Source organism: Camelus dromedarius, chromosome 14, assembly GCF_036321535.1.
Source record: "Camelus dromedarius isolate mCamDro1 chromosome 14, mCamDro1.pat, whole genome shotgun sequence".
NCBI classification, from domain to species: domain Eukaryota; kingdom Metazoa; phylum Chordata; class Mammalia; order Artiodactyla; family Camelidae; genus Camelus; species Camelus dromedarius.
Genome location: NC_087449.1, coordinates 9,395,683 through 9,413,662, shown reverse-complemented (window position 1 = coordinate 9,413,662; position 17,980 = coordinate 9,395,683).

The following is a 17,980-nucleotide window of genomic DNA, read 5'->3' as shown; positions in this document are numbered from 1 at the left end:
TGCATACACAGAAGTTAAATTAACAGGTTTTAATAGATATATATTAAATAATATATATAATATATATATGCTTAATTTAACTACCACTAAGTTGTTTCCCAAAATAACTGCATCAATTTACAACCCCAACAGCAACAAATGCAGTAGCAGAAAACAAAATCATATTCTTCCATTCTCACTTACACTTGCTATTTTTATTATTATTTTAATTTTATTGCTCTTACTTCTTGTGCAGTTGAGTAGCTGTTCAAATACATATTAATGCCTTTTATTTCCCCTTAGGCTATTGCCTATTCATATCTTTTGCTAAATTTTGTATTTTATATGTGAGTTCTTAGTCAGCTGTGTATTTTGCATTTTTTTTCCTAGTGTGTACTAAGTCCTTTAAAACTCTGTTTATGGTAGTTACTTCATAATTTTGATTGCTATACATTTCATTCTTAAAATTTTATTTATTTTGTAGTTTCTTTTCCCTTGATATTTAAAATCAAATCTTGTATTTATTTATCTGTAGTTAACAATTCCAATACCTGATGTCATTGGTGGAACCTAAACCCATTGTTGTTTTATATTCAAGGTGGCTCATTGCCTCCTGTCCTTGGCAGTCTCGGTGCTGACTGCATTGTGACATTTTATCTGTAGAAATCCTGTAGACCTAAGGAGACACTTTGCTCTAGAGAAGGTTTTTCATCTGGTTCTTTTCAATGACGAGCATGCAATTACTACAGAATCAAAAATGTGGGAGTGTAGATGTTAATTCAGTCACATCTTGGGTATGTTCACAAAAGCTGAATTTTCTCTGATCATTTTCAGTGGAAATAAAATTTCTGGGGGCAGTCCAAAAATTTCTGGGAAGTACTTGAAAAGGTATTCAGAGTTACCTGAAAGGCATAAATATAGAACCTTAACTAAAATGTGCTATAATCCAAGTGTTTTAATGTCTTTTAAGAATTGGTTTTTATGGAAACCAGGCAGTAATGTGGGGAAAAAAATGCTTTGATTGATCCTTGGGATAAGGCTTTCTAAATTCTGTGCCATATGTTTTGCTAATTTGGTGGTATATTCTGTCATTTTAGACTTTTTTTTTTAAAAAAAGTGAGATTGGTACAATACAAAGATATGAATTCTTACATTTATTTTGAAGATCTTTCAGAAATTAGACTTTTGAATTAAATGTGCCCAATAATAAAAGACTAATAATGATACAAGGGCCCATGGAAATCAAAAGCCAGAGGAACATTCTAAGCATGTGTTTTCCTCTTTTGTACCATTTGTGTTCATTGTGACTTTAAATGTCATGTGTATATTTTGGGAGGTTTGCTTGGATTAATGTTAGAATATCTTTTCTGTTTCAGAGAGCTCATGTCCAAGTAATACTGAAAGGAAAATCATGAAAAAACTTACAGCCAGTTCCTAGTGCTTGAGCATAAAGTAAAAATTAAAAAAAAACAAAAAAACCCCACAAAAACCAAAAATCAAACCAAAAAAACCAACCTATAATTTGATAACATTGTTAAGTGTGACAGCATAGCTGTAATACTTGATGACTGGAAAGGAAAAGTGAATTAAAAATGTCCCATTTTAGAGAAAGGTAGTGGAAAGACTGAATTGAAAATAATAGCCTGAACTTATGATGACTGGGGAGAAAGTTACTTGTTTGCCCAGTCACTATAATGACTTAAATATTCTCTCTTGTGGCTCCTATTTACCTCCAGTAGTGTGTTATATGATATATTGTGTATCCTAGCCTCAGGCTGGGTCCCCTAAAATATCCTTCACTGAAAGGAACCAAGGCTCCTTGTAGAAAAAATCATTCCATGATTGGGGCAAGAGTTTTCAAGATGAACACTGAAGTGTCTTAGATAAAACTCATGCCTACTTATTTTTAAAAAAACAAAATTCAGCAATTAAATTGTAAAGATCTAATTGGCTTTCTTGAGTGATTCGACAGGCCATCTAGCAAGCAGAGGGGAGTTCCAAAGGGCTACAGAAAGGAAAGGTCTTTAAAAGCAAGACGAGGAAGTCATAAACAAAAGGAAAAAAAAAGGAGTATTTCAGTCTTAGATAACTTCTGTATAAGGGTCAGAAGGGGACTATGTGGTTTGTTACCTCATCTTCCTTTGAATGATGGAAAAGATTACCTCACTGGAACTAATCAATTAGAAAATTCCACACTGACCAATTAGGATTACATTCCTGGGGATGGTTGTAACTGCAGTTAGGTTAGGTGTTAAGTCTTGGTTTCAGCACAGGTGTCTCCATTTTGAGCCTGTCGTTTCTTTTTTAATACTACTTATCAATATGATCAATCCATTGGTACCCAGTAACGCATGCACACACACGCACAAACGCACACACACTCAGGTTGGAGGCAGGTGGTCAGATCATTCAGTAAGTAGAGGAAGGTAAAGAATTTTATTTGTTTAAATGGTAAAATATCTTCCCAGTTTGGTGGTTTGAGTTGATGTTGAATTAATACTCCAAACATACATTTAAGAGGAGGATTTCAAATAGATCTGAAATACAGGCCTAAGTTTGGTTTCCCCTTCTACACACCTGTGCTTCACCCAGCTGGGCAGTGAGCATTCAGGAATGTTTTGGGCCTCTCCCACACTAGTGACTTGTTCTCATTCTGGGGCAGGCCTGTGTTAAAGTCTCCCCAGTTCCCTGTGGGGAACTTTGGAGTACCTGGGAAGCTCTCCTGCTATCTGGGCACACCCTTTGCTATTTCTAACTTCATAGATTTATCTCTGTAATTTTCTGAGTCATTAACTAAAAGAGACACTCTGCATCCTCTGTGTAGGCCAGCATCTGTGTCTGTCAATCACATCTCTGTCTCATTGTGTCATCCACCACTGTGGATCCCCAAATGGACTAGATTTTAAAAAATTAAGTTCAGGGGCCCAATTTTAAGGTCATAGGTGAAAAATAATGTCACGATAATGTACTTTGCACATTATAATTAGGTACTGAGTCCATAGAACTGAAATTGTATAAATACCAAAACAAGCAAATAAAAATAAACTCACGTAAAAATTAATTCATCTTAGTGCAAAAGTCACCTGGTCGTGAAGGCTGATTAATTATATTGTGTGAAGGAATGTAAATACTTAGAAGTTGAATAAAGAGAGTGTTAATTATTTCAGAAATGAAAGACGTATTTATGGACGTAATACTGAAGACAGTAAAGATGAAAAGGGCCTGTTGGATAGGCATACCATAAAATTGATTGACAAAGCCAAAGAATGACAGTGTTTTATGGATGTCAATGCTAATCCATTTAAAAACGTTTTGTATACCTGAGACCTAAGAAGAGAGGCAAAGAGTAAAAAATATGAAAAGAAAAAAAATTAAAAACCAGCTATTGAGGAAGGGGATGAGGTTTATTTAGCTTTGAGCAAAATGAATAATTTTTTTGAGTATTCTCCAAAGAAGAGAAAGGTAGTACTCTAGAAACTGCAGTGCATTCTCCTTAGGGGGAAGTGAGATGTTAAAAGGCTTTACCATCACACTGGAGCAGATAATTAGGCAATTACAGCTATTAAATTTGACAGAGCATTAGTTTAAATGTGTTACTCACTAGAATTTTGAAGGAAGTAACAAATAGTATAATTTTTAGTGAATACTTTTTATAACTCTTTCAGGACAACATCTCACCAGAGGGCTGGAGAGTGCTAATGTATTCTCATATTTGAGAACTGCACGCACGCATGCACACACATACACACACGCACACAGGAGTCTGGAAGAAACTCCTCAGGAAAGCCTGAATCTTCTGAAGTGCTTTTCCTGTTTTATATGCAATTATTAGTGTTCTAATAGATATTAACCCACCGATCATCAAAAGACCTTTCAAAAGTAAGCAGCAAATATCATTTCCAGAATCTCCTACCTTGATTTATAAGTATTAAAATCTAAACAAAAAGAAGTCACCTTGAAAGCTAGTGGAAAGACCCAGCCTAGGATTTAAGTAATTGACAATTACCAAACATTTGGTAATGCATAATTTAGTAATACCAGAGTCAACTTCGAACACTGTCCTTATCACCTTGCTATAAAATCTTTAAATGGATTACTGCTCCATTTTTCAAAAGCATGAAATATTGCTACACTGAATAATAATTTAATATAATATTCAGAAAATGCTTATCACTTACTTTCCAAATTCTGCAGGTTTTACAGGTCTCACTAAATCCTGCTAGTATCCATATGAATTATTGCTGTTTGGAATAAAGAACTTTTAAAATAATAGTCCTGTCCATTGCACCAGAAGTGCTAAACACTTTGTTTCTAAAGATTAGCAGTTACTCAGTGGCATCATTGACACACTTGTTTTCATCAACCACTCTCATTGCATGGTCTTGGAGATGGACAGCCTAGGTCAGTGACAGAAAACGGTCAAATTATAAGGTTAGACACCTTAAGAATCTTCACTTTGTCTGACACCCTCTATGTCATGAGGCAGGGCTCTTAGGTTGGGTTGAGAGTTCACTGGGATAGTCCTGGTTTGTTTATTTCCACATTCTCTCACAATATCAATACACTTAGTTTGTGTTAATTCACTGATTCACTGTTGGCTGAAGGAATGTCTGAATACAGGATCCATCCAATAAGCTTCTTTTTTTTTTTACATTTTCCATAGAGTTTGGAGTCCCTTTTATGTTGGCCTTTACTGCAGTATTTACAAACTTCTTTGCAATCTCCTAGTTAGAAGTTCGGTGTTTCCACGGTACGGTAACTGCTCATTCTGGCCTAGCCACATATTCTGCTAATAATTATACATTCAGTGCCAGACACACAATAGATGCTTAGTAAATGTTGGCTGACTGAATAAATGCATGTGTTCCCACCTCACCTCTACCTGCTAATATAAACCTGTCAGTAAACAGTAACAGTAATGCACCTATCTATACATTTGAAAATTCAAATATTATTTTAGATATGCAGCCTTTATATAGTTAGTGGTTAGTGGCTGCGTCTTAGAGATGTTTGTAATTTTATTTTTAACTCCATTTCTCAAATCTGCTACCATTTTTTTTTCCTGTGAATAGCCCTATGATTTTTGATATCAGCATATGGTTCATATAGTTCACAAGTTCATAAAGAATTCAGAGTGAATTAGTAGAAAGACCACTGTGGATTTATATTTAAGAGACCAGGGTTCTTGTCTTGGGTTTACTTTGAAGAAATAAATTAACCTCTCTGAGTTGAATATCGTCATCTATAAAGTGGTGTGATTAGACTCAGTGATATTTAAAATAATCCAACCCTACTAACTCTAAATATCAATTACTCTAAAGCAAATAAACTGAATAAACATTTATTGATTGTTGTGGAATCGCAGTGTACTGAGAGAGAGATGACATTCAGAGGGTGAGAGTCTTTGTTGGGGCAGTGCTGTCTGATAGAACTTCCTGTGATGATATAAGTGCTCTGTAATCTGTGCTGTCCAGTACAACAGACAGTAGGCACAAATGATTATGGAACACTTGGAAAGTGACTAGTGCAATTGAATCATTTAATTTTATTTAATTTTAATCAATTTACATTTAATAGCTGCATGTGGCTCTATTGGACTGTGCTGGTTTAGGGAGACAAGAGGCAGGAATAAAAGATGGAGACTGCAGTACATTTGAAAACAAAGTACAATGGGAGACGAGATTAAATTTGAAGAAACTTCTCTATGTTTTAAAAAAGTATATCAAACTTATAAATAAATAAAATGGCTTAAAAAAGTACCTCATATATATTGAAATTAGTTGAGTGCTCAAGTGTTTGTGCAACTGTCTTTTAAATAGTGTAGAAATGACCTTAGGTAAGGAATTCTTTCAGAACATTTAAAGCTGTTTATCATACAGATTTTTAGCTAAGAATTAGAAAATACTGAGGAATAGAACAAACATAATCATGTTTTGTATAATCGGTTTATGGGATTCCAAATGACTATTATGATCCCATATAACAGTAATGAGTACAGGGATAGAAAATAATCACAAAGGTTAGAATCAAACCCAAAGTACAACATAGATTCTGTATTTAGAAAATGACAGGGAAAATGATTGTGCAAGTGTATTAGTTATTAAAATTCTCACTATTAAATACTTTGGCCAAAAATAAAGTGACATAGTCCATGTTTAGAAACCTTAAGAAAGAAAGAGGAGATGGCTAGTCGGAGCATGGAACCTAAGTAAATCCGAGTTACGTTGGCAGACCGTGATGAAAATGAAGCCATGTTTGGAATAATATGCTATGTACACTTCAGATCACCATATTATTCTGTTGAAAGAACATGACTAAAATTAAAGAGGCAGAATGGAGGTCAAGCAAACGAACTTAAAATTTAAGAGGATAGAGCATTATTCATGAAGAATGATTATCCAGCTTAGCAAATGTGACCTTAAGAAAGATGACTATGCAGAGAACTGCAAGAGGTTTAATAGGAACTGCAAGGAAAGGCTGGACTGATGATGACCTGAAATTGAAAAGGGGGAAATGTAAATTAGAAAACACTTCCTCACGGTGAGAGTCAAGCAGACAAATGGAAAAGCTTGCTAAGGAAGGTGCTTGAAGTACTATTACTAAAGATATTAAAAAATGGATTAAATTATAAAATTAACCCTTCCCTTCATAAAACTTTACAGAAGAATCCAGCACCATAATATTGATAACAACAAACTAAAAAAACTAGGATATAGGCTATATCTCTAAAAGAACTATAAGTGTTTAGTGGAACTCCATCCCACGCATGTGAAAGGCAAATACAGAGGAAACATCCCAGAGTAGAAGGGCATTGACTTTGGAGTAGGAAAGATACACTTGAATTTCTCATTCTGCATTCTGCCACCCATAACATGACTGGAGTCAGATTGCTTTGCCTCTCTGAATTCAAGTCTTCAAAACTGAAGTGTGTTTAATGAGACCTCCTTAAGAGTGTTGTTTTGACATTTAATAAAATAATATGTAGGAATTGCCTAGCACTGTGTCTGTGCATTCTTTTGTTCCTTATACACATCGGCCTCAATTCAGTCGACATTACTCAGTTCAGTAATATACATGTACCTACCAGTCTGGACAGCTCCTTCTGATGTTTATTGAGCATTACCCTGTGAGAGGCATTCTCCTAGGTGCCAGCTGTGTAAATAGAGGAAAGAGGCTACATTCTCTGCCCTCAAGGAATCATAGTCTAATCAGGGAAATAGACTCGTCAACGACAGTTACATAAATCAGACCATGAGAAGGGTTCTAAACAGCCACAAACAAATGCTTTGGAAAAAGAGGAAGGCTGGGTTGGAAGGAGTGAGCAGGATAACAACCTGTATAAAATAGGATAAACTATTTTATCTTGGTGTTAGGGTGGCATTGTCACTTAGTTAATTTTGAGTTTATTCATTTGTTTCTTTAACAAATATTTTTTAACACCAACAGTATTCCAGGCTCTGAAATACAATGGTGGATGCCTGCCGTCCCGGAGTCTACAATGCATTCTGAAGTGCATTGGAGAGGTGTACCACCCTTCATTACATTGTCCCTAATGGGCATATTGAATCAGGGGCAAATTTCATAGCATGACCCCCATGTCTTACAATGTTTAGATTAAAAGAAGCCTCAAGAGCAAGTCAGAAGAGTGAATACATCCATAAAAAGCAGATTGAAGGGTGTAAATGTGGAAACAGAGTAGGTCAGTCCTTTCTGTTTGGGCTATTATAGAGACAGAGTAGAAGGAATTCTGGGCATCCGAGAGGATATTTGGCTTTAGAATGAAGATAAATCTTAGAGTTTTTAAAATTTTTAAACACCAGTAAGCAGAATCAGTCTTTTCTCTCACCTGTTGCCTTCCTGGTTCAGGACTAGTCTTTTTAAACCTCAATGCTGAATAAATGTTGTTTAATAAATTAATAAGTAAATGAACATCTTTAAGTTAAAAGGTTTACATATTTTTCTGAAATGAACATTTCTAGTAATTTACATTTTAATAATTATTCTTTTTGTTGAGGATGACAATTTAGTTTCCCTCCTCATAGATCTGGTATTCAAGAGGAAATTCAGGGTTATATTACTGCAAAAAGTAACTACACATTGAGATTATGTTATACTTCTCTTTCTCCAAACACCCTCTTAACCTCCACAGACTAACTACAACACTTATGTCAAAAGATGGTATTTCATGAATATGAGAAAATACTTTCTCTCTCTCTTTTTTTTTAAAAATGCTTTGCCATTTGCAATTTGAATGCTTTTCTTTGTCTTTTTGCCCAGAAAGCCATAAGAAGCAGGTAGTACAGATATTAGAATACCCTAGCTCAGTTAAGGTCATATAAGCACTTAGCCAGATTTATTTGAAGATGGCTGCACTTACAAACCGCTCACACACAAATGATCTATGTACCAAAACTGAAAAATAGTCTAATAAATTTCTGGTGTATAAAAATAATCAAAACTTCTGAGTTTTGCATAGTGAAGAAAACCATCAACAAAACAAAAGGGCAACCTACTGAATGAGAGAAGATATTTGCAAATGATATGTCTGATAAAGGATTGATATCCAAAATATATAAAATATACAACTCAGTATCAAAAAATCCCAAACAATCTGATTAAAAATTGGGTAGGGGATCTGAATTGGCATTTTTTCCAAAGGAGACATACAGTTGGCCAATAGGTAAAATAAAAGATGCTCAACACCACTAATCATCAGGGAAATGCAAATCAAAACCACAGTGAGATGTCACCTCACACCTGTCAGATGGCTATCATCAAAAAGATAAATAACAAGTGTTAGTGAGGATATGGATAAAAGGGGAACCCTAGCACACTATTCATGGAAATGTAAATTGGTACAGACGCTGTACAAAACAGTATAGAGGTTCCTCAAAAAGTTAAAAATAAAACTACATCAAATGATGGAGCAGTTTTACTCTTGGGTATGTATTTAAAGAAAATAAAAACACTAATTCAAAAATATATATGCACCCCAATGTCTATGGCAGCATTATTTACAATAGCCAAGATATGGAAGTAATATAAATGTCTATTGATAGATAAATGGATAAAGAAGATGTGAGGTATATATAATGGAATATTACTCAGCCATAAAAAGGAATGATGTTTTGCCATTGCAACAGCTTGGATGGACCTGGAGGATATTAGGCTTAGTGGAATAAGTCATACTGAGAAAGACAAATACTGTATGTTTTTACTTATATGTTGAATCTAAAAAAAAAAGAAAAATGTAATGAAATAGTGCAGACTCACAGATACAGAGAATAAACTAGTGGTTACTGCAGGAATAGAAGTGGGCATAAGGGCAAGATAGGAGAAGGAGATTAAGAAGTACCAACTACTAGGTATAAAATAAGTAAATACAAGATATAATGTACAGTATGAGGAATATAGCCAATATTTTATAAGAATGTTGTATACAGTCTAATCCATGAAAATATTGAATCACTATGTTGTACACCTGAAATTAATATAATATTGTAAGTCAACTATACTTTAATTTATATATATATATAACAGATAAGAAGACTCTTAACACACTCAACAAATAATGAAGAGGGTTGATACTATATTTGAAGAGAACCAGAAATCAGATACAGAAATACTAATGTTCGAGTATGCTCCTGATCCTGAGTGTGTTAATTAAAAATAATATGTTTTTAAATTGCTAATTGATTTACTGGGTAGCCTCCATAATCTAGGTGAATTTTTCTTCTTGCTTTTAGGAAGGTCAACACACATTCTTAGAATTTTTCTCAGCACTGGACTCCAACACTTATTTCTTACTTTATTCCTCTCTCTCTGTGGCACTAATTATTTTAGAATAAAATTAAGAGTTTCGCCTGTCTTTTTGATCCCTTTAGAGAAAGAAAATAAGATTTGAACTCAACTTTGGTTTACTTAGCTTCACGTTGTCTGGTAAGAATGCAATACAAAAATTTAAACACTTTGTGATTTGTTTGGTATCATTTGTTCAATATTTTTGAAAAGACAATTGCAGATAATACTATGGAAGACAATGAAGAACTAAGTGTATTGGAAATAATTCTAGGTTTTAAATAATGTCTTTCTCTTCTAACTATGATTAGTTGTCAGGTCTTCAGAAACTCTCTTAAACAATGAGACTTCAGGGCTAATTTAATATCCCAACTTCAAAATGTGGTTGAATAATGAATGGTTTAGAATGAGTCTGAGGCACAATAAAATTTTTGTGTTTTAGAGACCTAGGTTTGAGCCGCAGTTTTTGCTGGTAGACTGTCTCTCTCTGGGTGAGTCACTTTTGTGATTCTTTTGTTGTCCATCTGTCACAGGGTGAATGACCTGCCTTATTCCCTGACAAAAGGAATAAATAAACGTATCCTAGGTTTTTCAAATGCCAGTTCGATCCAAATGTTGAATGCAACTGAAAACAAATGAAGTAAGACAAAAGAGAAAGGCTTTTTCATTATGACAGCTGGAAAATACAAAACATTGAAATATTGTTTGTCCCACGCACAGTGTTAAATATTGTAGCTGATTTTTATTCATTGAATAGATGCTTTTGCTGACAGTGTGTAGGCAAAATCAATTTCAATTTTTAAAAAATAAATGGGTTTTTTGTGCATTAAAATTGCTAGGAGAATCATTGGAGTGTTGACTCTTGATCTCTTTTACCTGTAGTGGTGATATGTTTGCACTGAACCAGTGAAATGTCTGCTCAGTCTCAACTGATCCCTATTGTGATTGAAATGTTTCTGAGACAGCTGGCCAGGATTACTGGAGGCGCAATATATGACTGAAGAACAGATGTCTTCTTCGTTTGAAGTTAACTAGTCTGTTACGATTCAGCCTTTGACCTTATCCTTACAAGTACTCGGAACTAGTCAAATTAACTGGTCCCACTTTCCTTCTCTCATAGGCACTGGGGAATACTCTCAGAGAAAGAACAATATGTAACAGGTGTTATGATCTCTACATAGGAGCTATTAATTGTCTCAAGTTCATGTTTCGTACATTTTGAGAACATAAAATCTAGTGAAATATTTTAGTACTGGGATATCGGCTATCTTGCATTATGCTTTGGCTAGATAAGACTATTTTCATTTAAACTTTCTATAACTGATGATAAATTGCCATAATTTTGTTTCCTATAATTGTAGATATTATTCTGTTAGACAGCTAAAATTAAAATGGCCAAAGCGTTAATATACCTGTTAAGGTACTTTATCTGTGGGGAATTAAGGCTTCTCTCCATCCCAAGACAGCACTGAAGTCTAAGTGGAAATAAGTGCCTTTGCCCTAATTCTGAGCTAGGGTAAGATGTTAGGAAGGAACTTAAATTGATAAGGCCCAATTACACAATTATTATCTGATTTCAGATTTCTTATTCGGATGTTTCCTCTTAAGAGTAAGATTTTGAAGGAAGAAATTAAATAACTTATTATATGACATAGATTGAATATTTGCATCCTGCCCAAGTTCCTACTTTGAAACCTAATTCCCAGTGTGATGCTATTTGAATGTGAGTTCTTTGAGCGACGATTACGCCATGAGAGTGGAGCCCTATGGATGGCATTAGTGCCCTTATAAAAGAGACCCCACAGGGTTCTTTGCCTCCTTTGCCATAAGAGAATGCAGCAAAAAGATAAACATCTATGAAACAGGAAGCAGGCTTTCACCAGACTGCCAGTTCCTTGATCTTGGACTTTCCAGTCTGTGGAACAATGAGAAAGAAGTGTTTGTTGTTAAAGTCACCTAATCTATGGTATTTTGTTACAGCAGTCTGAGTGGACTATGAGCCCATATATCCCAGGAAGCTAACATGGTTTAGAGTTATCCATGCCTTGATCCCTAAGATAATCATCCAGGTATCATAGTATTCCTGCCTTGTATAGTATTTGGTTTATAAAGATCAAGCTGACAAAGAGATGTTATTACAGTGCTTTGAAAAAAAATGTCTTCACCATGATGGCCTTTCTCAAGTACAATCAATTAAAGTCAGATGAAGGTAAAAGACTTAAGAATTTTGACAATACCGGTGTCTTTCACATAAGGGTATCCTGCTTTGATCTACAACAAGAAGACAAGGTAGTTCATATACTGTGTGATGCACTCGGTAAATAAATGTTCCTAAAACGTATTCTAGGATGGATTCATTCACCTGCTCTATTTATTCTCTGATAAAATGTATGCAATTTTATTAGTTATAGCAGCTATTCAACTTTAATGATAAAATAACTGTAATCAATATTGGGTATCATTTCTGGTTGACATTTGTCTAAATCATATATTTCATTTTGCTTAAAAGTTAAGAGTTTAATATGAATATTATTGTATGTTTTTCTGTTTACATATGTATACAAATAAGTATTTCTTTTTGTACATGTCTATTATCTAGTATTTTAGTGCATTTAACTTTCTTAGGATCTTTTGTTCTACTTCAAAATCCCAGTCATTTCTATTCACCTAAAATAACTGGAGGTATATGCTTCTTGGTGTCTTAATTCCACTTTGTAGACCCACTGAAATTCTAATTAATTGTTCTGATCATCTCAGATTTCAAAATTTGAGAGAATACTCTCTCAAACTCATGATTGGTTAGTGTGAAAAACTAAATCTTTCTTTATCATTAATATTTACATTAAGCACTCATTCATAATAATCAATTAGTATTATATAGTGAAAAGGTAAAATAAAGAAATATAAATAATTTAAAAATTTACTGCTTAAGCCATCATTCTTCAATTAAATATGTTACATGAGCCTGTATAAACTTGAACATTTATATTTTTATTCTTTTAAATAAAGATACTGCAGAATTTTTTTAAATAAAAGAAAATAAATAAGTGAAAGTAATTGAATTTAACACTTCTATGAGCAGCATTAAAGGGCATTAATGACCAAAAGTCATACAAAAAAGAATTCAAATTCTATCTCTGCTGATTCTGAGATAGTAACTTTCAAAAGTTACTTAACTTTTATAAATTTGGGAAAATATTCTCTCCCCGATTGCATTACTGGAAGGATTAAAATAAGGTCATATGTGTAAAGTCCTTAATGTAATCTCTGCCATCATCACTGTCATCTCTCATACCAACTTTCATGTAGGTGACCCTTACATTTAAGGGTGCTATTAATTTAAGTAATCCTTTTATGTAGTTGATTTTGAAAACTGTGATCAGATTATTGAAAATACACGTTTAGAAATATAGATATGTAAAATGAATGTAGAAAAATCCCACAGGTATAGAAAATGCCATAAAACACGGAAAACCTTTCTGAAAATGAGGCTCCAGCCAAACATTATCAGTAATAGATACTCTGCTAAGCATTGTAACCCATGTAAAGCTACACACCTTTGTGTGTGTGTGTGTGTGCGCACACACATGCACACAAGTAGGAGGAAGAAGAAAGGAAAGAGGAGAATAAGAAATGATCTTTCTAACCCTGTGTACTTCACCTTTTCTTTCCCGTGGGGAAATTAGGCCAAGTAGAGAAAAACAAGCTTAGATAAAAGCCAAAAGGCCAGCGTATTACTAATTAGGTAAATAAACAGTATGCTGTAAAACCTTTCAATATATTATCTGGATCATTCAGAATAGCATGAAGTTTGAAATAACTGCTACTCCCCAGCCTATTAGATAAGATTTTCCCATTAAAATCAGTCACTTAATCCGAAGTACAAAAATATGTATAATTTGAGGTGGAAATTGGGTCCCAAGGGTACCTTGGGTTGCTAAATTGGTTAGATAACTTGAAGTGAATGTCACTAAATAGTCACAAGTTTGCCATAAGTGAAAGAATGATCTGTGAACCATTCTGATTACTTGTCAACAGCAGAAGATGGAGCACCTTAGACCATCAAGGAAGTAACCTTTGCAGATGGCTTCTCATACTGACAAGTGATCTGGACAATTTACTGTTTTTCTTTGAAGGTTCATACATGCTTAGCTCTCATGCAGGTTTAATGAGATACAGACATCTGATACTCAAACCCCTTTGCCTCTGATTTGCCCTTCTATTCTAATTAACTAGGTTTTATGGTATTTTTTATTTGTTTTCTAGTCTCCTTTTTGGATTTAATTAAGAGACAGTATGATAAAATGGTTATTTCCTTTGTGCACATGCACTCACTGATGTTTGCAAGTTTAACTCAAGCTTCTGGCTAAGAGCATGGCACATTGGGTTGGAACATGCATTAGGTTCCAGATATCAAAGTTAGCTTTAGTTTGGCTTTGTGAGATTCTAAAAGCAGCCGTGCTCTGTTGCGCTTGCTTAGATCCCAACAGTGATTTAGTTCTGAGGATCATATATTTGTCTCTTAATGTGTCAAAAGTCCTATCCCTTGTGACTTTACAACTCTGTTTTTGTATTTAATGTAAAAGCATGATAGCTTCGCATTGATGATTGTCAGCAGTTGCTATTTATCATCTGTCAAAAGTTTTTCTCATGGGAAGGCAGAAAATCAAATGGATTATGGCTGTTTTTTTAGTTGCTTCAAGGAATCTTACATGACACAAGGAAAAAAAAAAAAAAAAAGGTAAAATGACTCCTTGACAAGTAACTTAGCATTCAGATAAATCTGTGATTTTATGCACATAACAGAACTGTCATTCACCCCGACAAAATAGCATATTTTAAAGTGCTATGTCAATTTGCTTGTTTGACCTCTAGGTTGCTTTACCACCTGGCCTAGTAGATACATAGTTTTGCAGTTACTTGTTTCTGGTGAAACAATAAAGTGAACTGGTTTGATGGCACCTCTGAAGAGTGTGAAAGGGATACAGCTATTGGATTATTCTCTTCAGATTTTCTATCGGCTTGTTGAGATCACATTCTGGTGACTTGTCAAAACTGGGAAGCCAGTCTCACTGGAGGGAGATCAGTGGAATTTTAGTAATTAATTGTTATTGACCTAAAATACAGGTACACATACTAGGTTACATTTGGAAATATAAATTGGGATGTTCAAAGTGAAATTGACTACATAGAAATTTTGGAATAAGAAACATACAAAATGCTAATTGTGTTTTAGGAATAATCATCTATACGAATAGATCTGGAATTTATAATACTGCTAGTTTCCCATGAAATATTTGTTGTTAACTTTAGATATAGCTCTAAAATAGATGAAAATAAAGATATGTTCTAGCCCAGAGTTTCCCAGCCTCAGCCATTATGACATTTAGGCTGAATAACTTCCTGTGCCGCTTTCCTGGGCATTGCAGGGTGTTTAGCAATAGCCCCAGCCTCTACCCACTAGGTGCCAGTAGGACCAACCTCTGGACTTGTGGCCAGTAACTATATCTCTAATGATTCCCAAATGTCCACTGAGGGCAAAATTGCTCTGGGATGAGAACCACTGTTCTGGAGAAGTTGATTCATTTCTTTCTGACAAGGTTTTGAACGGATTTTTTTCTTGTCCTAGAATTGCAGCCCACACTCTAAATAGAACAAATGATTCCAACTACTCTGAATTCTGAGTTCAAGGAGTTACCATGAGTTGGGGCAAACCACTGCCCTGAAGGGCTTACTGGACGTCCGTTTAAAGCTGATCTTACCAAAATACCCATCTGCACACTACATCCCTACCCCTAGTAGCCACTGTTCAATAATCCAATATAAACAGAACTGAGAAAGGGTTTTTTCCTTTCTTATTTTTCTCTTTTAGGAGCTTAGTGTTTATAACAAAATGTTAGACCCTCTCCTCTTCTGGGAGAAGCAAAGATTGTTTTATCCTCTCTCAAGATAAAGGGACATTTTCCAAGAGAATAATTCTTAAATATTAGGGGTGGCTGCAAGTAGCAGACACTGGTATTCCATTTCTCAACTTATGTTTGTTGAGCTGCAACACCCTTAATCCCACCCAGGGGAGTGGAATATGTTGCAGTGTTCTGGCAGAGCATTCTGGAAACCTAGATATTTTGGCACATTGTCCTTTTAACTTTCCTACTTGATCATGGAGAATAAGAAAAAGAAACAACTATAACTCTTATGTATTCTCTGACATTTAGGGGCACTTCTGAATATCAAAACTGTGCACAATTCTGGTCTAAGGCTATCTAAAGCTGGAAGGTCAGTGGTACTTAAAACTACCACAGTGTCATGTATCTTGAAAAAGATGGAGATAATCTCCGCCTCACCGTATTGCTTCAGAGTCTTCCATGGCTCCAAAAGAAGGAGTGTAGGGGTAAACAGAGGAGCAGGGGATATGAGATAGCTTGGATATCTGCTTGCCAAATGATTGAACACCTATTTCAATAAAAAGTCTAGAAGCCTGTAACTTAATGATAAAGGAAGCCAGTGAAACCAATACATCAGCAGCCTTAGATGGACCCAGAATGAACTGGAGTGAATCCAAGGACATCACTCCAGCACCACTTGTAGCCAGGCAGGCAAGGGGAACTCCTCTTCTCCTTTTTCCAACACTGAGGGAGAAATCTCGAAAATTTTATTATTACAACAACCCATTAATTGTCCTTTAACCCCTGTCAGGGATGCTGCTTCAGCAACTGTCTACAATTTTGCTCTCTATTAAAAAAATTATATTGATAAATCAGAGGTCTATAGTACTATCTCTCTTTGGAGATTACTTTTGATACATATTTGCTACTTTCATGACCACATGACATTTATTCAGCTCTCGTGTCTCACATAACTGAGTTTTTCTTAACTCAGGCATCACTGTATATTTAACTTTGGACATGAAGAATTTTTCTTGAACCATCCATTGACTGATTTTTTTTTCAGCATAATCTCTCTTTCTCTCTTGTGTTTTTTTTTTTCTTTTTTAATCTTAATTTTTCTAAGAAGAAAAAATTTTCTTTCCAAGCTGTATCTCCTTATTACAGAGGACACATCTGCCATCTGGACACTACCCTTCTACTCCTCTCCCCTTGACGTGCCAGTCCCCAAATTCTGTTTCCTTCTCTGTACATTGATTTTGCATTACAAAACACAGAGAGCCATCTGGCAAGAGCAGATCCTCTCTGGAAGGAGGGCAACAAACTAAGAGTGCAGAAACCAGAGCCCTCTTTAGCATAAAGAAACAGTAGAAAGATTTGGAACTGTAATACATTAATGAGTTGTGTTCAGTCACTCTTTCCTTCTGGTGAGGATTTGTGGTTCCTGAAAAAAGATGAACAATATTTAAATGTGCTGCCCAGATAAACTCTATTTCTAGTCCATTATTCATTTTCCACCTTTTTCTCCTGGGAATGTGCATATCTCCTTTCGTGTCTTTCTGCGGTCATCTGTGGCTTAGGTCATCACTGCTCATTTTCACAAGCTTGAGAGTTATTGGTATAGTTGAGTTTATATCCACCTATTGCCTATTTGTTTTCTACTTTTGCTCACATGTTCTATATTCATTTTTTATCTTATTCCTTGCCTTCAAAAATTAGCCAGATATTTTATTCTTCAAATTTTTTAATCTCAGTATGGTTACCTTAGAGATAATAACATTTTCTTTAACTTATTAAAATCTAATATAAATATACTTATATCTCTTCGCAGATAATGCTAAACTCTTCAAATACTTCAATTCCATTGATCTGATCCCACTAGTTGTATTATTATTGTCATGCATTTTCATTCTAAATACAATTAAATCCAACAGAATGTTATGATTATTTGCTACAGTCCAGGTTCTTTTTTATATGTAATAGCTATCTACCATTCCTGTTGTTCTTTGTTATTCTTGCTTTCTGTGTTTCTGTCTATGGTCATTTTCTTCCACTTGAAGAGTTACTGTGGGTCTGCCAAGGAGAATTGCCACAGTGTTTTTCTCTTTGTGTCTGAAGATACATATTTTCTCTTAATTTTTGAGGGAGTTTTCAATAGGTATAGAATTTTACACTGGCAGTATTTTCTTTCAACACTTTACAGGTATTTTTCTGTTTTCTTACTTCCATCACTTCTATTGAGAAGTTTGCTGTCAGTTTTATCATTACTCTTTTGAAGGAAGTATGTTTTTTTCTTGTTATTTTAAATATTTTTCCTT